Raw genomic sequence first — 20,409 nt, 5'->3', positions numbered from 1 at the left:
TTTTTTGGGTTCACCTGCTGCAGTCACCCATGCTGTAGGATCAAATGATGGATGCTGAGTAGCGTCTTCGCCATATCGCTCTACCATTTGTTGCTCATATGCCTCCTACAAAATAATGTTTAAAGTATTCATTAATAATTAATGATAACATTATGATGACTTGCATATATATTGCAATGATTATTAATAGAATTAATACATACCGTTGTCGTTCTCGCCTTCTCTGATACGAAGACTCCCGTGGTCTTCCGTTTATGTGTTTCTACAAACACATCCTTATATGGTATACTGCCTCCTTTTTCTGTTTCCTACGAAGTTAAATGACAAAAGATTTAGTACACAAATTTGCAACAATACTTATAAAATTAATATTATATATTGATGAGTTACCATTTTCTTTAGGTGGCTCCCAAATGTCTTAGATCCACCTGTGTGTAGATGGGCTTTGGGCATCTTCGATCGATTTTGTGAAGCCTTCGCAGAGCGATTTTTAAATGCATCTCCCGCCCACATATCGCACATTTCATCCCAGTAATCTCTCCTGATAGTAATAGGACCATGGCCCTTCCACAGTAATGGATCATCTACTACGCCAGATGCTTTTTTTGCTGCAGTCTTCATAGTGTGCAGCATGTCTGCAAATCGATTGGCAGCCACCTGCCAAACCTTCCTTGCATCATTTTCTTCCACCGTAGTTGCAAAGCGATTCGAAGCCTACAAATATTTTCAGAAAGTTAGTAGACATTGCTTAAATAAATTAAATATGAAACACATTAACTATGAGGAACAACTGTATATCATGAATGAGGACCACAATCTGTCTAATACCTCCTTTGGGTACTCTTTCCATTGAGCAACTGGTCCTGGTAGATGTTGAAGAAGTGAATTCCTAATCTCCCGTACTACTTCTTGTGGCTCAAACCTCGTGCTGCACATGAATTGTTACACAGTAAATATAAATATAAAATATTTAAAAGATATGCAATAATTGAAAACAAAATACTTACGGTCGATTATCGATATACACTATTCGAATGAGTCTTCTTGTGCCAGCCTGAGAAGACCCTGTTTCTTGTGTTGGCTGTTGACTTGTGCGATCAACTGGTGTAGGTGGGTCGTGTACAGGCGCAACATCATCTGTAAAAAAATACACACCAAGTTCTCAGAATGTGCATTTGAACTAATCAAGCATCTAATTAGTTATATGATATACCTATCACAGGAGCCCGTGAAGATGAAGGTTGAGCCTGGCTACTACTGGATGAGCGACCACTATAACCTCCACGAACCATATTCTAACAAATAACATATGTCATACAATACATTCAAATAATTCACATCAAGTATTACAATGCATTCAAGTCATTCACATCAAGCATTGCAATGCATTCAAATAATTCAAATCATTGACATCAAGTATTGCACTAATTCAAATCATTCGTTAATTGCATAAATTATAATACATTCAGATAATTGAAATCATTCACATCAAGTATTACAATGCATTCGAATCATTCGTATCAAGTATTACAATACATTGAAATAAAATTTTTAATCATTCACACCAAGTATTGCAATACAACTCACATCAAGTATTACAATGCATTTAAATAGAGGTTTGTAGTATAAGATTTTGCTCACTAGCTTGAGAATTCTTCCTCGTCACTAGTTTGACTTTCTTCTTCTTCTTCTTCTTCTTCTTCTTCTTCTTCTTCTTCATTGTTTGCCCATCCACTTGGTACATCATTTGAATCACATTCCTCTATGAATGTTTCATCAGCCAATGGAGATATGACATGCATATCATGCGCAACATCGTGACCATAAGCGAAGTCACAGACATCATCTGATTGATAGTAATCACTGTCTTCAGCTAACTCATCTTCTTGTAACTGATCATACTTGGGGTATAGTTTGGATTTCACCTTGCAAACTGCCCACCATTCATTTCTATCTGACTTTTTTATACTCGGATATGAAGTATAATAAACTTGTTGAGCTTGCGAGGCTAATATGAATGGTTCATATGTTCCAAACCTGGATTTATGATTCACCTCCACAATGCCTGAAGCTTTGTCGAGTCTTGTTGCAGTTAGATCAAACCAATGACACTTGAATACCGTAACCCTGTTATTCATGCCTAAGTAAGTCAACTCCATTATTTCCTCTATAACACCGTAGTAATCATGTTCATTTTCACCGTAGCTGCTACCCTTGACACACACGCCACTATTTATCGTTGATTTGTTTATACCGTAGTCTTTTGTATGGAATCGATAACCATTTACGATATACCCGTTGTAGCATTGCACAACTTTGGTCGGACCATTTTCTAAATCACATATTCCTTGATCTTTAACATCACCATGGCGAACCTACGCACAGACATAAACAATTATTGTGATCACGATCAATTAAGTAACTTAGTGTTGTTTATAAGTACAAAATTTATGTTAGCTTCTTTACCAACTGTTTCAACCACTCCACAAACTTAGTTTCACGTTCTTTTTGTACTTCTGCATTAGTGAGATGTGAAACTTTGCTTTGCAACTCCAGATCAAATCGTCTGCAAACCACAAATACTTATATTACCGAGCCATGTATCCACATATAGAACATAAAAGGATTTATAATTGAGTTGCATATACATATACTTACTCGATGTATGGGTCGATCGCTGAACAATTAAAAAGAATATAGATGTGTGCTGCATCTTGCTCTCGATCTGTCAATAGCCTTGATCGGCAACTACCAAATGCATGCCCAAGTCGTTGAAATATCGACAGCTTGTCAGCTACAGTTGCTTGTTCTCCATCATCGTTACGGGGCGGGCATGTGTAACGTGTTGAAATATGAGGTTCGAAGTACATAGATGAGAAATTTGAAATCTCTTCTAAAGTGTACGCCTCACAAATAGAGCCTTCTACTCTTGCTTTATTACGAACCTTTTTTTTTAGGTCGAACATGCATCTTACAAGAATATACATTTCAAATTTTAAATATCTGTCATTAAAGAGACAAATATAAAAAAACATATACCTTTCAAATGGGTACATCCATCGATATTGCACAGGGCCACCAACCCTTAGTTCATATGGCAAATGTATGATCAAATGTTCCATAACATCGAAAAATGCTGGCGTAAATATCTTTTCTAACAGACAAACAGTGGTGATGACAGAGTCCTCGAGATTCTTTACATCTGATACAATGACCTCCGATGCGCACAATGTTCTGAAAAATCCGCTCAACTCAGACAATACCCCCCATATAGGTTTGTCTAACATATCATGGAATGCTAGGGGTATCAATCGTTGCATAAAGATATGACAATCATGGCTCTTCAACCCATATAACTGTCCATCGTCAATCTTCACAGCCCGAGCAATGTTAGAGACATATCCATCTGGAAATCTCAGTTGTCTCAACCATTGACATACATGTTTTATTTGATCAGGTCCGAGCACGTACTTCGCCTTTGGTTTCAGTACTTTGCCATTATACTCTTTGAGTTCCAATTCTGGTCTTTTACATATTAATTTTAAATCCATACGGGCCTTCGGATTATCCTTCGTTTTTCCTTTAATATTCATTACTGTATTGAACACATTATCAAACACATTTTTCTCTACATGCATCACATCCAAATTATGTCGTATCAATAGGGTCGGCCAATACGGTAGTTCCCAAAAAATAGATTTTTTCGTCCAATTGTGTTCCTTCCCAAATCCACGGAAGGGTGTAGAACTGCGGGCATCTGTTAATACATCTGGAAAGTATCGCAATCTTCTTAAAATCTCTATGCCAGACAATCTTGAGGATGGACCTTCCATTTCAGTTGTGCCTGCTGTAAATGCATTCTTTTGACGTCGGAACGGATGATCGCTGGGTAGAAATCGACGATGGCAATCAAACCAGCAAGGCTTCCTTCCATGCCTCAATCTAAAAGCTTTGGAATCCTCCATGCAGTACGGACAAGCCAACCTCCCATGTGTGCTCCAACCAGATAACATACCATATGCAGGGAAGTCACTGATTATCCATAGAACAACGGCCTTCATGTTGAAATTTTGTTTTTTGTGGGCATCATACGTGGTAACACCGTCATCCCACAGTACTTTTAATTCATCAATCAATGGCCTTAGATATACATCAAGATTTTGGCCAGGTGAGGTCGGACCAGGGATCAACAGAGACAAGAAAAGATTTGGACGTTTCATACACAAGCTTGGTGGAAGGTTGTATGGAGTTACAAATACTGGCCAGCATGAGTATGGAGTTGATCTACCCCCAAATGGATTAAATCCATCTGTACATAGACCGAGTCTAACATTTCGCACTTCCATTGCGAAGTTCTGATGAGTACGATCAAAGTGCTTCCAAGCTTCAGCGTCAACAGGATGCGTGATCTTGTTTTTATCGTGTCGAACTTTATTTGCATGCCATCTCATGTGTTTAGCTGTCTTTGAAGACATATACAATCGCTGCAATCTAGGAGTGATAGGAAAGTAGCGGAGCGACTTGTATGAAACTTCCTTTGATCTCGTGCTACCATTGCCTCTTGTCTTTGGCTTGAACCGAGGATGCCCACATGACGGGCATGATATGTCGTTTTCCTGCTCCTTGAAATACAACATGCAGTGATTTGGACAAGCATCAATCTTTTTGTAACCCATACCTAGAGCGTTGACCATAACTTTCGCACGATAGAAATTTTGTGGCAATTTCTCATCTTTAGGCAACATACACTTCACAATCATGCACAAACGGTCAAAACATGATTGACTCAAATTATACTCGGACTTCAAATTCATTAGTTGAAGAACTGCAGACAAGATAGTGTGACTCTCACAACCGTTCCAAAGTGGCTCATCAGCATCTCTAAGTAAATCATAAAATCTACTAACTGCATCGTTTGGTGATTCTTCATCTACGACAGTTCTTACATCACTAGACCTCATAGCAGAACCCAGTTCTGTTCCTGCAGCATCAAATATCAAATTCGTATATGGATTATCGTGCACCACATTCACCCGTGCATCAAAATCGTTTCTAAATTCTTCTCCATGAAACGTCCAGTTCTGATAATCACTCACAAAACCCTTCCTGTATAGGTGATGTCTAACGCCATGAGGTTCTACAAATCGATTATTCTTACAAATCTTGCAGGGACACCTAATTCGACCTGTGGGATCTACCGTACTGACACTTGTCGTTGCAAATTCAATAAAACTGTCGACACCATCCATATATTCATGCGATAACTCATTGTCCACTATCCTACGGTACATCCATTCACGGTTTGCAGTCATTCTGTCGTATGATGTTACGAATAGTATCCTAACCAGTTAAAAGAGAACCATCAGAATACTATGATGAAGAAAATATCAAATTTATCATGCAATATATGATGTCATACAATCACAAGAATTATGATGCATGCATTGATAACTTAATATTTTCATGTGCAAACTATTCATGACACGATACATTCATTTGAAGCATGCTTTCAGTATACAATTTCACATGGAAGACATAATCAAATTGAAAGTAACTACATGTAAGCATGGATACAATCACATCAAACATTGCAATACATCGAAATAATTCATATCAAACAAATATCAAACATGTACCTGCAGCAAACACACTTCAATATCCCACTAACTACTACCATGCATAGCATGGACTCCGTACTCCAAAAATAAGAACACTTCCATATTCATACATTAAAATCATGCTCAGCATGATCTCCGAACTCCAACAAAGTAGTCCTAGATATCAACAACTAAGTGAGTGTGTGAACAATAAAGTGTTATATTCAATAAATTAAATAACATGTGATGCGCTTGCATCACTTACTCACCACGGGTATTTACCCGATTTGCATTGTTTTTGTCACTTACTTACCACGGGTGGCGGGGCACAAGCGAGTTCTGTTGAGAAATCTGCAAAAAAAAATGATGTTTTAAAATGAAGTCACCATGAAATTATTCGACCATATTAAATCATAAAACCTTAAAATACAAGAAAATAAATTATAAATAAACCAAAACATCATAAACTATAAGAAAAATAAACCATAAAATTAAATAAAAAAGGCACAATTTAAACCTTAATCAAACAAGGAAAAAACCTGCCCAAATCAAATACAAAAAAATCCTTAATCAAATTAACTAAAAAGTATTAATTAAAAAAATGTGATTTAAATCCCTAATTATAGAAAATAAAAATAAAAACTCTAAATAAATAAAAAAAACCTAATCAAATTAACTATAAAAGCCTTAATTAAAAATTTTTGATTTAAAGTCCTAACCAAATTAACTAAAAATCCTTAATTAAAAAAATTATGATTCAAATCCCTAATCATAGAAAATAAAAATAAAAGCTCTAATCAAATCCAAGAAAACCCTAATCAAATTAACTATAAAATGCCCTAATTTTTAAATTTTGATTCAAAGCCCTAATAAAACAAAATCAAATAAAAAACCCTAATTAAATTAACTACAAATAGCCTTAATTTAAGAAATTTGATTCAATTGCTTAATAAATGAAAATCAAAATAAAAAATCCTAATCAATGAAAATCAAAGAAAACTAAACAATAAAAATAAAATAAAAACCCTAATTTCTGAAAAAAGAAAAAAAAGAGCAAGAAACCAGGGGGTCGACCCCCGGTCGGACACGGCAGGGGGTCGACCCCCGGCCGGACATCAAAAGGGGTTGACCCCCTGCCGGACACGGCAGGGGGTCGACCCCGACCGGACAAGGCAGGGGGTTGACCCCCTGCCGGACATCAAAAGGGGTTGACCCCCTGCCGGAGTTGACCCCCTGCCGGACACGGCGGGCGGTCGACCCCCGGCCGGACATGGCGGGGGGTCGACCCCCCCCCCCCCGGCCGGACACGGCAGGGGGTTGACCCCCGGCCGGACACGGCAGGGGGTTGACCCCCGGCCGGACACGGCAGGGGGTCGACCCCCGGCCGGACACGGCAGAGGGTCGACCACCTACCGGGGTCGACCGCCTGGCAGAGTCGACCCCCTGCCGGAAAACGCAGGGGGTCGACCTCCAATCCATTTAAGGTGAAATACGTACCTGCGGTTGCTCCGGGCAGCGACGGCGGCAGCGGAAGGTTGACGGAGATCGACTTCCGGCGAACGGTGGGGGCCGGCAGAGAGGTCGACGGGATGTATAGGGCGGCCGAAGGAAGAGGGCGGCAGGAGGGAGAGGGCGGCGGGCGGGAGCAGCGAAAGGGGAAAGGAAAAAGAGGGCTGGGATTAGGGGTAATGCGACATTTAGCGACGGATTAATTCCGTCACTAAGCCATCGTAATTCAAAAAACAAAAAAGGCGACAGAAAATATTTCGTCGCCTAGGCCGTCGCTATGTTGCGACGGAATTTTAGCCGTCGCAATTCCGTCGCTAACTGGCGTATTTATTGCGACAAAATATTCTCTCGCACAATCCGTCGCTAAGTAGCGACGAATTTTGCGAGGGAATATAATCTGTCGCTAGTTTCGTAAAATTCTACAAATATAGCGATGGATTCATTTCTCTCGTTAATCCGTCGCTAAGTAGCGACGATATAATTCCGTCGCTAATCAACTATTTTTTTGTAGTGAAGGTCATAAGCCACTTGTCTCAAGCATTCATTGGATCTTGTCTTTCAATCGCTCTTTACCCATTACAACTCTATCTATCAAGGTATCCAGATTCCTTGATATGGTCATCATTCATGAGTTGTTCGACTGTCAGCGCATAGACACGACTTGCCACAGGTTTCTGCTCTATCCTGGGTAGTGGCAGTTGTTGTTGTTGTATTTGTTGAGAGGGTCCTCTAGATCCCATATTTCTCTGTTGAAGATCTGAGGCCTTCTTGCGACATTCTCTCACACGATGCCCTGGTTTGCCGCAATACAGGCAACCTCCCGTATTGCGAGGACAAACCCCTCCGGGATGATCTGAGCTACACCTCGGGCATCGAAAATTAGGCTGTTGGTAGGGCTGATTAGCTTCTACCATCTGTAATGGCTGCTCGGTCGGTGGAGTAAAGTTGTTCTCCCGAAAATCCCTCTTATAAAAAGCTGGTCGTGATTCCTGGCCACCGGGAAACGTACTCTTATTGTTCCGACCATCAACTATGGGCCTCTTTGCTATAATCACCTTAGATCGCGCCCAATCCTCGCTAATCTTTGAAGATGCTGCCACAGCAGCTTAAAAAGTCGAGGGCATACTTGTTATCACACGAGATCGCAACCCTCCTTGCAATCCATCTATATATTTATCGGCCCTTTCTTGGTCAGTATCGAATAACGTGGAGCAATATCGTTCAAGGTTTTGAAATTTAGTGGTATAGTCCATCAGACTCATAACACCTTGCTCCAATTCCAGAAACTCCATCTTCTTCTTTTTTCTGGAGTGTATCGGAAAGTAATTATCCAAGAAAGTTCTCTGAAAATCATCCCAAGGGATGACTTCAAGCTGAGAGAACTGGATTATCTTAGTGGTATCCCACCACTTTCGTGCGTTGTCTTTCAGCCTGTACGTGCCAAAGTTGGTCTTCTTTTTTTCTGATACTCCTAATACCAGGAATGCACGCTCTGTTTCCTCGATCCAGCTTTCTGCGAGCTCTGGATCGGCTCTGCCAACGAAAACTGGTGGGTCGAGTTTGAGGAACTTCTCATAAGTTATTCCTCCAAGGTTCTCGTTGCGAGGCGGGGTTGGTGCTTGCCTTGATTCGCGAATGGCAGACACAAGCCTGTTGAGTGTCTCCAACAGGAAGCCCTGCGTATGGGACTCCTCGCTCGGCATGGTTCTCCTTGTCCTAGGAGCCATTTATCTATTCACGCAAATATACCCAAATCAGAAAAAGTGTAAGATTTATACTTACAGTGCGATATGGTGGACAAGACGGATCTCGAACCAGGTTTCTCAGACTCTTGCTTTGATACCAATTCTGTAACGCCCTGGATTTCCAAAACAAAGCTAAGTTAAAATTTTCATGAATTTCTCTTTTTTTTTTCTTTGCAGCAGAACTTAGAAAAGCTTTTAGCAGCGGAATAAGACGATAATGAGTCGTCGGTTTTAGAAAACTCCGAGCACGTTGCAGGTATGTGGCCAAGCAACTCATTGACCACTAAAGTGTTCCATTTTATCGAAAGAACATGTTTATTACAACACTACTGCTTAGAAAAGCAGTGAAGGTTCAATAAAAAGGAAGCAGTACAACTCTGTCTAGAGAAACCCTGGAACTCGATGCCGCCTTGCTCCGCATATCGCCACGCAGGTTCAACACCTGAAATCCCTAATAAACGGGGTCAGAACCACTGATGGTCTGGTAAGTAGGCAAACACCTATCTATTCAACTCAAGTAAATGCATAGACCACTCAGGGTCGCAGTTCGTAATACGACGCTCAAGCCTCCATGACTTAGCGTATATCGCAAAAGCCTCATCAGGGCTATGAGTTGAACATCCACGCAAGTCTTCATGACTTCGCATAAGCCTCTTTAAGGCTGTGAGTTAGAAGAACCGCTTAAGTTTCTACGACTTAGCCTTGACTTCCTCAGAGTCACGAATGAATGTCTAGCTCAAGCCTTTATGCTTGGCACATCCGTATCCTACGAATCTAAGGACAGCTCTCCGAGCTTCACTTAGACATACGGATATCAATGGAGTTCTATCCCAATCGGTACAGTAGTATACCAACCATGACACCTTCACAAAGGTTATGCAGGACTGACTCAACAACGTCATTCACTCATACATTCAAAGTAGTGTTGTACCTAAGCTAATGCTTTGTTTCGATAATTGCACCTCCCCCTGGGCTTAGGGGACTCATATCTGGGCGACAACGCGACGATCTGGGGGTTGATTATTCTATGTATTTTAGATACCCCAGAGGCCTGTTGACCCCATCTTCCTAGTAGGACGGTACAACATACCAGAAGAGATCCTTACTAGGTATCCGAATGCATTCTGCTACTGCAGTAGTTGGGTTCAACCCTTAGATATTTAAGGATAACCATGACCTCCATACCTCTGAGTGACGAAGGCCATCAATGAACTCTATCAGATTCGGGTGAAATATATGTCACTCAAGGCTGCGCCATCACCGTCTTCCTCGGTGAGAAATTCTGAAAGGGGTCTGCCGGTCTTACAATTACTTGACGAACATTGCATGCCTATAGGGCAGCCTTTGAGAAGTATGTACCCGACCCCAATCAACCACACAATTTTCACCGTGGAACAAAGGTTTTATTCATATGCATGCTTAACTCTGCTCTCGGCACTTCGGCCTTGACGAGCACTTCACCTCTTTCGGTGGAAACAACACACTCCGGCTCAGCGGCCCTTACGAGTCTGGTTGTCTGATAATTCTCAATGAGCATGCATATGACTCGATCTCTACGGATCGGCTACTCGGCGTAATTTTACGCAACGAGCTCAGAACCTCGTCAAGGTGCTACCACTACTTTGGCGCAACGGCTCTTACAAGTATGGTGCCCTTGCAAGTGCCAGGGAGACGAGTCATTCTGACATCGTTCTAATAAAGGATATCATTGTGCCACTTAACTGGTTCTGGCAGCTCTTCTGCAACCATTCTGTCTACACCTTTTCTGCTCTACCGGCAGTGGTGCGATGAACCTTTCTACATCGTAGAAGGCGTTCCATAACTGGGTAGCACTTCTGCTATGTTCTTTCTGAGCCATTCCTAGCTCCTTCAGGAATTTCAGCAGCACTTCCTCTCTTTAACGGAGAAAGCGTGCGTTTTCTTTTATCCATTTCAGCGGCATCTCCCCTCTTTGGTGGGAAATTGCTACGCTTAACTTGGGAAATGGATGCGCACCGTTGTGCGTACTTTGCATCCATCAAGGTTGCAGGAACCCTGGGCCATAGCCGGGCCATACGTAATTGATTTAGTCTTTACGTAAAGAGCATTTTGCCAAAAGGCGAAGCCTTTCCAATAGAGGCTTCATTCGTCAAGCAGCATCTTGCACGAGGAGCGGTAAGGGAATCGCATTGGCGATTTGATCTCCATTTGAACGCTCACTTACGCGCCATATATGTAATATAAGCAGAAGCCTGTGCTTTATACAGCGGCGGCGTAAAGGAAATGCATATACTATTGTTCAGGGTGTGTAACTGAACGAAATATTCTACATATATAACAAAACAGGAGCCTTGGCATCGTTCGACGCGACGGCGTAAGTAAATACAGTGCAGAAAGCAGGAGCCTTGGCATCGTTCGACGCGACGGCGTAAGTAAATGCATAATCGGAAGTGCTTTAATCGGAAGTACAGAAAGCAGGGAGCCTTGGCATCATACGACGCGACGGCAAAGGTAAATTACATAGCCTGTGCGATATAGGACGCGTCGGCAGGATCAACAGATATACACCTAGATCTGTATCCAACGATAGTTACGAGGCGAGCGAGTGAACACCGAAGTGTCCTAGAGGGCTCAACCGAGAACTAGGGTGAGATACTATTTTGAAGAACGCATATACTGCGCATTCGAACATATATATCCGACGATAGTTACGAGGCGAGCGCGTGAACACCGAAGTGTCCTAGAGGGCTCAACCAAGAACTAAAGCAAGATACTACTTCAGAAAGTATATGCTATATACAAACAATCAAATACTTGAGAGAGATGGTTTAATGAAGCGAACTTACTTCAAATCGTGGAAGAAACGGCTCCGGGTTGCTTCGTTGGCTTTGAGCCTTCCTTCGAGAGGTCAGACTAAGTCAGATGAAGCTGACTTAGTTGAGAAAGAGGTAGAGTAGGTCAAGCTACTCAACCTAAGTGGTTTGAACCAAACAGGGTTCGATCCAAGTCAACTGGGTTCAGCAGGTTCGAACTCAACCCAAGTAGGCTAAGTCTGGGTTCAGAAATCCAAACCAAAAGCTGAACCAAAAAGGACTTTGACTTTGACTTCAAACCCAACTAGGTTCAAGTCAAATCAACTGGGTTTGAGCTAGGTCAGGTGGGCTCAGACCTAGGTCAGGTGGGTTAGGACCAGGTCAGGCAGGCTCAGGCTAAGTCAGGCAGGCTCAGACCAGGTCAGGTGGGCTCAGGTAGGCTAGGCTAGGTAGGGGAGGTTTGGAAAAGGAGGAGAGAGAGAGGGCTAGACGATTTTTCAAAGGAGGGAGGCTCCTCTATTTATAGATTCTGAAACTTGAGCCCCAAGTTTCAGAATTTCCATTTTAGTCCATAGCTTTTTCAGAAATTCCCTTTGATCTTATCTATCTGACTGTTTGATCTTATCCATCTGACTGTTTGATCTTATCCATCTGAGATATTTCCATGAGATATTTTCTTGGGTCCCACCGGATATTTTCTGAAGAATATTTCTGTGGGTCCCACCAACATTTTTGTGGGTCCCACAAAAAAGTTGAGTTTTCGGCATTTTTTTCTGAAAATTTCTGAGTAGGCCATTATCTTCGTATTGATGCAACTAAGAAAGTTGGCTCGCAGAAATCTCTTGATTTCGAGCGGGGAGGAAGTTATGATCTCCAGAGCGTTTGAGCATATATTCGTGAAGATACGAATATCCTAAGTATATTTGGATCGCAGGAATCAGTTCGATTCGCTTTACGGTAAAAATGTTATTTTTCACTGGAAAAATGCCTCAGGAATTTATTCAGAGTTATCTGAAAAATTGCGGGTCTTACATTAATTCTAAAGACTTACAATGATAGCCCAGCGACTTCCTCTGATATCGGAAAAAGAAAAGCAATGGAGATAAAACTGCAGGCCTGCTAAATTTTTTTAAGAAGGCTTGTTAAAAGCAACTGATTAAATGTATAAAGCAGAATCCAAACAAGCTACTAAGAGTAAATTCAATATAGAACCCGGATTATCTACAGACATGAAGAGAACAATGAGTGTCTTCAATCCCTGAATGACATGGCAAATCGTAAATGATAAAGAAATGACGTTGGCATCGGTCCACAAATGAGGTATTAAGCAGCAACACTTCAGTTGATGGACTTTATCTACCAGAGATCATTCGAACATAATGGCCTTGCACTACAAGAAAATTGTTAATTAGCGACGGAAATTGGCGACGGATTTTTTCCATCGCTAATTAGCGACAGATTAGCTAGAGATAGAATCTGTCGCTAATTAACGACGGATTAGCGAGGAAACAACTTTTATCGCTAATATGTCGCTATTTAGCGACGGATTAGCGACTGCAATTTTTTGTCGCTAATTTTTATTACAAGAACACCATTTTAGCGATGGATATAGAGAGGGAACTCTTTCGTCGCTAATCCGTCGCTAATCCGTCGCTAAATAGCGACGGCGTAGCGACAGAATATATTCCGTCGCCTTTTTGGTATTTTGAGTTAGCGACGGCTTAGCGACGGAATATTTCCGTCGCTAAGCCGTCGCTAAATGTCGCGTAAATCCCTAATCCCATCCCTCTTTCTCTTTTTCCTGTTTCGCTGTATTGTTTCTGCCCGCCGCCCTCTCCCTCCCGCCGCCCGTCGGCTCTCGCCACCATCCTGCCGCCGCCGCTCGCCAGCTGCCGCTCCTCGTCAGCCTCCCGCCACCGCCCGGCGACGCGCAGGTAATCTTCTTCTTCTTCTTCTTCTTCTTCTTCACGTTGTACGCCCCGGCGATGGCATTGAGCACGCTGAGGCTGCCGACGGTGAAGGTGACGGCGCAGGCACCGACGCCTCTGGCCCGCGCGTACCCATCGGCGGCGTACCCGGCGTTGAGCTCGTTGCAGCCGATGAACTTCGTCCCCTTCACCCATGTGATGCACTTCGCCGCTCAGGCCGGCGTCCGCTACGCCGTCGATAACCCCTCCTCCTACGTTCGCAGCAACGTTGCCGGGCTCGTCACTCTCCTGGAGGCCTGCAAATCGGTGAACCCGCAACCGGCATTCGTGTGGGCGTCGTCGAGCTCGGTCTATGGGCTCAATGTGAAGGTCCCCTTCACCGAATCCGATCGAACCGATCGGCCGGCGAGCCTGTACGCGGCGACGAAGAAGGCCGGCGAGGAAATTACTCATGTCTATAACCATATCTATGGTTTATCGATCACCGGCCTTCGGTTCTTCACCGTTTATGGCCCCTGGGGCCGGCCAGACATGGCCTACTTCTTCTTCACTCGCAACATTCTGCAAGGGAAGAAAATTGTGGTTTATTGGCGGAAAGATCACCGGAAAATCTCGCGGGATTTTACCTACATTGATGATGTAGTGCGCGGGTGCGTAGCTGCGCTCGACAAGGCCGGAAAGAGCACCGGCAGCGGCGGAAAGAAGAAGGGGAAGGCCGACTACAATATATACAATCTAGGGAATACGTCACCACTTGGGGTGCCAATGCTGGTGAACGTACTAGAGCGTCACCTGAAGGTGAAAGCCAGGAAGAATGTGGTGGAAATGCCTGCGAACGGCGATGTGCCGTTCACGCACGCGAACGTCACGCTTGCGAGGTTAGAGTTCGGTTACATGCCTACTACTGATCTGCAGACAGGGTTGAAGAAGTTTCTAAGGTGGTACCTGGATTACTATGGCTATGGATATAACACTAAGAGCATTGTTCACCACCACTACCATAGCAACAAACAACAACAATAGCAATCGTATTTGGATTTGGATTCTTGATTGAATTAGACAAATTCTTTGTTTTTTTCTCTTTATTGCTTAGATTATCTTGTGTTCTTTCTTCGATTTATGTACTTGATTCAATAGCCACTTGGTGTATAGAATTCTAACCATATATGGCCAACCAATTAGTTTATAAACAGGCGTGTCCTTTTTATAAATCATTTGTTTAGAGTGAGTTTTTTTCCGTGGTGACTTCATTTTAAAAAATTGTTTTTTTGTGCAGATTTCTCAACAGAACTCGCTTGTGCCCCGCCACCCGTGGTAAGTAAGTGACAAAAACAATGCAAATCGGGTAAATACCCGTGGTGAGTAAGTGAGGCAAGCGCATCACATGTTATTTAATTTATTGAATGTAACACTTTATTGTTCACACACTCACTTAGTTGTTGATATCTAGGACTGCTTTGTTGGAGTTCGGAGATCATGCTGAGCATGATTTTAATGTATGAATATGGAAGTGTTCTTATTTTTGGAGTACGGAGTCCATGCTATGCATGGTAGTAGTTAGTGGGATATTGAAGTGTGTTTGTTGCAGGTACATGTTTGACATTTGTTTGATATGAATTATTTCGATGTATTGCAATGTTTGATGTGATTGTATCCATGCTTACATATAGTTACTTTCAATTTGATTATGTCTTTCATGTGAAATTGTATACTGAAAGCATGCTTCAAATGAATGTATCGTGTCATGAATAGTTTGCACATGAAAATATTAAGTTATCAATGCATGTATCATAATTCTTGTGATTGTATGACATCATATATTGCATGATAAATCTGATATTTTCTTCATCATAGCATTCTGATGGTTCTCTTTTAACTGGTTAGGATACTATTCGTAACATCATACGACAGAATGACTGCAAACCGTGAATGAATGTACCGTAGGATAGTGGACAATGAGTTATCGCATGAATATATGGATGGTGTCGACAGTTTTATTGAATTTGCAACGGCAAGTGTCAGTACGGTAGATCCCACAGGTTGGATTAGGTGTCCCTGCAAGATTTGTAAGAATAATCGATTTGTAGAACCTCATGGCGTTAGACATCACCTATACAGGAAGGGTTTTGTGAGTGATTATCAGAACTGGACGTTTCATGGAGAAGAATTTAGAAACGATTTTGATGCACGGGTGAATGTGGTGCACGATAATCCATATACGAATTTGATATTTGATGTTGCAGGAACAGAACTGGGTTCTGCTATGAGTTCTAGTGATGTAAGAACTGTCGTAGATGAAGAATCACCAAACGATGCAGCTAGTAGATTTTAAAATCCTTGATGAAAGAGATCGCTTGATATCAAATCGACATGTCCGTGACAAAATTCTCCTCTCTTTTTCCCCAAAAAGAGAGACTCGGGCTTAGCCCTTACCTGAATGGGAAGTTGGAAATACTCCTCTCTTCCCTGAAAGAGGAGGTGTTCGCAAAACGGAACTTTCGAAGAGAAATTAAGTTTTCGTCAAAACTCCCTATCTCTAGGCTTCTCTTAGGGAAAGGCGGCCGAAAAACAAAGTTGAGAAAGTATGACAGAGGGATCGAGTACATCACACTCTCCCTAGAAGAGGGTCCTCTGTGAAGGAGTTTGGCCAAAGATGAGAAAAATGGGAGCCACAAAAAGAAACGAGCTTCCGTCGAAGCTCTCCCTAGGAAAAGGGTTCTTTTGTGTAAAGTTGGTTGTTGTTTTGCAAACTGTTCGCGAAGAAAACGAGTCCCTTCAAACTCTCCCTGGAAATGGGTTCTTGCGAACGGAAGATGGTTGCATGCGAAAGGAACGAGCTCCCTCGAAATCTCCCTGAAGAGGGTCCTTCGCAAGAGAAAAGATTTGAATTTTTGACAAAATGATAACCCGAAGGTTGAAATTTGAGAATTTAGAACTTGAATGATGATGATTGGTTAGTGCAAAGACTAAACCTGGAGGGCTAACTGATCAGTCAGCCAGATACTAGCACGAGTGCTAGATGTACCAGCACGAGCGCTGGATTTGAAAAACATACCAGTACGAGCACTGGATTTTAAAGAAATGCCCCAGTATGAGCGCTGGGTTTTCGAAAATGCATACCAGTACGAGCACTGTGTTTTCAAAATGCACACCAGTACGAGCACTGAGTTTTCGAAATGCACACCAGCACGAGCACTAGGTTTTTCAAAAGGAGAATTGAAAAATGAGACCGACATTCGAAGATACTCAAGAATTAAGCGAGAATGATTGTAGGTGTTTCAGGGTTATCTCTTACCCAGAAGGGGAAATTCAAGAGAAAATAAGGATATACAAAAGCAAAAAATCCAAGTCGGGACTCGATTTTTTCAAACACAAGAAATGAGTGAGAATCGAGTTTGAAAACTCGAATTTTCAAAACAACGATTTGTCCAACACGAGCATTGAATTTAAAAAGAAGTTCAAGTCGGAACTTGAGACTTCAAAAATAAGAATATACAACAAGAAAAATCTGAGTCGAAACCTGGTTTTTAAATATAAGAAAATAGGTGAGAATTGAGTTTAAAAACTCGAATTCTCAAAACAACGATATGTCCAACATGAGCATTGGATTCAAAAGGAAGTTCAAGTCGGAACTTGAGACTTCAAAAATAAGAATATACAAAAAGGAAAATCCGAGTCGGAACCCGGTTTTTAAATATAAGAAAATGAGATGAGAATTGAGTTTGATAAATTCGAATTCTCAAAACAATGATTTGTCCAACACGAGCATTGGATTCAAAATGAAGTTCAAGTTGAAACTTGAGACTTCAAAAATAAGAATATACAAAAAGGAAAATCCGAGTCGGAACCCGGTTTTTAAATATAAGAAAATGAGATGAGAATTGAGTTTGATAAATTCGAATTCTCAAAACAACGATTTGTCCAACACGAGCATTGGATTCAAAAGGAAGTTCAAGTCGGAACTTGAGACTTCAAAAATAAGAATATACAAAAAGGAAAATCCGAGTCGGAACCCGGTTTTTAAATATAAGAAAATGAGTGAGAATTGAGTTTGAAAACTTGAATTCTCAAAACAACGATTTGTCCAACACGAGCATTGGATTCAAAAGAAAGTTCAAGTCGGAACTTGAGACTTCAAAAATAAGAATATACAAAAGGAAAATCCGAGTCGGAACCCGGTTTTTAAGAAAAATATTGAAAAAAATGGAAAAATGAAATCCTCAGTCGGAACTCAGATGGGAAGGAAACGATTCCAACCCGGAAGTCAAAACTCGAAGGATTGACAAAAGCATGAATAGATTTTGACGATGAAGATGAGAGATTCATTCGAGATCCTTGACCCAAGGTGGCCTAAGATCCGAATTTATTTATGATGGCTTCAGGATTTTCCCCTATCCTAAGGGAACATAGAACAAAATTGGAGGTGAATTGAAGGATTTTATGGGAAATAATTCAGGTTTATCCCTTAACCCGAAGAAGAATAAAATTTATAAAAATGGAGAAGAATTTAAAGAGATTTATTGAAATTTATTTTGAAAAAACATTCTCACGGGTAGCAGCGATGCTCCTATGAGAGGTATGAGGATTATCTCTTATCCTGAATGGGAACACCTCGGACAACGAGGGTCAGGTTTTTCCCTTAACCTGAGGGGGAAAATATAAATAAAAGAATACCTCATGGGAAAAAGGCATCAGGTTTATCCCTTAACCTGAAGGGGTTTTTAAAGATAAAGAAATAAAATTTAGTAAAATTGATAAAACATAATGAAACTTGACAACAAAAATTGATAAAATTTGATTTAGATAAAAAGAAAAATGAAATGAACGCAAATTAATGAAGATAACTAAGTTAACAAAGAGTTGGTAAGATTTTTAGAGAAGGATTCGTCTGATCCTGCCTGCATATGATGAAGGAAGACAAGTATAGATTAAAATAAAATGCCCCAGTATCAGGGGGGAAGGATGTGAGAATTTAATAGAAGATTATTGCTTTATTGAAAGACTTTTGAGGAGTACAAAAAGGCTAAGATGAACAATTCAAGTGTAAAATCTTTTCAAATGTAAAGCATTAATAGGATCTGGCAGCTCCACTCCATCTGCGTTGATCAAACGATAGGAATTGCGGGGCAGTGCCTCTTTAACCACATAAGGGCCTTCCCAATTGGGTGACCACTTGCCCTTCGGCAGATGCTTGAGATGAGCTGTCGATCTGAGCACAAGATCATTGACTCAGAATCTTCTCTCAATAACTGATTTGGCGTAGTGTCGAGCTATCCTCTGACGATAGGCCTGAGCGTGTTCCGCTGCCTTGAGCTTTTTCTCATCTAGCAGATCAAGTTGTACCAACCTCTGCTGCTGATATTGATCCAGCGAAAGCTCGATGAGCGATGCAAACTTGAGTGTAGGCTTCTGAACGTGGAGAGGTAACACTACCTCAGTCCCATAAACGAGTTCTGAAGGAGTAGCATTGGTAGAAGTCCGAATGGTGGTTCGGTACGCCCAAAGTGCATCGTGCATCTTCTCATGCCAATCGCGGCCTGTTTCCACTGTTCTTTCCAAAATGTGGATCAAAATTTTATTGGTGGCTTCTGCCTGGCCATTTTCTTCAGGATAATAAGGAGCTGAGAAGTGGTGATGAATCCTGAACTTCGAGCAGAAAGTCTTCATCTTCTCATTCTTGAAATGGCTGCCATTGTCTGACACAATATCATGTGAGACGCCAAAACGACAAAGGAGATTCTTATGGATAAACGAGACCACATGTCGGCCTTTTACTGTCCGCAGAGTTACAACTTCGACCCATTTGGTGAAGTATTCTGTAGCTACGAGGAAATATTGGTGGCCATTAGAAGCCGAAGGAGTGATCGGACCAACTACGTCGAAGGCCCACATCGAAAAAGGCCAAGGAGAGACCACGGATTGCAAGTATGCGGCTGGCGCGTGGATGGAAGGTGCGTGCATTTGACATTTGACGCACTTCCTTACAAATTGATGGCAATCCTGCTTCATGGTTTTCCAGTAATACCCTGCCTGGATAATTTGCTTGACGAGTGTTTGGTAGCCGACGTGACCACCACAAATTCCCTCGTGTGCCTCTCAGACAACTTCCATGGCTTCATAACTTGTGTTGCATTTAGGTTTAGAACCACGTATGTGCATATCTTAGAGACGAGCTTACTTTTCTGCACAGCCCACCTATTAGGATCCCCTTAGAGGTGACTGTGTACGATTGGTACCGTACACATAGATTTTATATTTTTCATGCATTATCTCTGTTATGTGTAACTGCGTGGTGCTTGTTTAGTTTTTGTTGTTTTTAGTTTACTCGCTTTGTGGTTTGCTCATGAGGATGGGGTTGAGGATAAGCATGTTGGGCTGGGGAATGAACCTGTGAAAAAATGGGGTGCGAGTAACCTTGTGAAGGGTTACTGGGTCTATACTGTGTCTGGGAGGGTTGATGGGATGGAGAAATAGACTGGTTTCGCCAACCTGGGTTATATGATGATGTAAACGAATCAGGCATGGGTCTAGCAAAACCTTGTGCAACATTCACCTGCTCCTGAACGAATTCAGGATATAATGGCGTTGCCGGACAATCCGCAACACAGTGTGCAGGGCTAGCGCATAGCTCGCACACTCTTTCTACTGGACTTCTCAAAGAATTGGCTAGGAATTGATCTAACTTCCTAGTCAACTGGTCAACCTTAGTACGCAATTCTAATTCGGACCCAACTTCGGAAATCCCAACCTTCCTAGGACCACTAGACAGAGATGTAGTCCTATCGAGTCGTAAAGACAAGTTATGATGCATCGTGTTTTCACTCAAGGTCTCAAATAG

The 20,409-nt window shown here is 41.8% G+C and overlaps 1 pseudogene; it reads left to right on the top strand.

The window, feature by feature from the left end:
- Positions 1-13,628: 13,628 nt before the first annotated feature.
- LOC149828650 (UDP-glucuronate 4-epimerase 1 pseudogene) lies at positions 13,629-19,737 on the top strand (annotated as a pseudogene).
- The last annotated feature ends 672 nt before the right edge of the window (positions 19,738-20,409 follow it).

The sequence above is a fragment of the Nuphar pumila genome, chromosome 9 (genome assembly GCF_984573655.1).
Source record: "Nuphar pumila chromosome 9, dmNupPumi1.hap1.1, whole genome shotgun sequence".
Classification (NCBI taxonomy): domain Eukaryota; kingdom Viridiplantae; phylum Streptophyta; class Magnoliopsida; order Nymphaeales; family Nymphaeaceae; genus Nuphar; species Nuphar pumila.
Note: the sequence above shows the minus strand (reverse complement) of the source record. Positions and strands in the feature narration are given on the sequence as shown.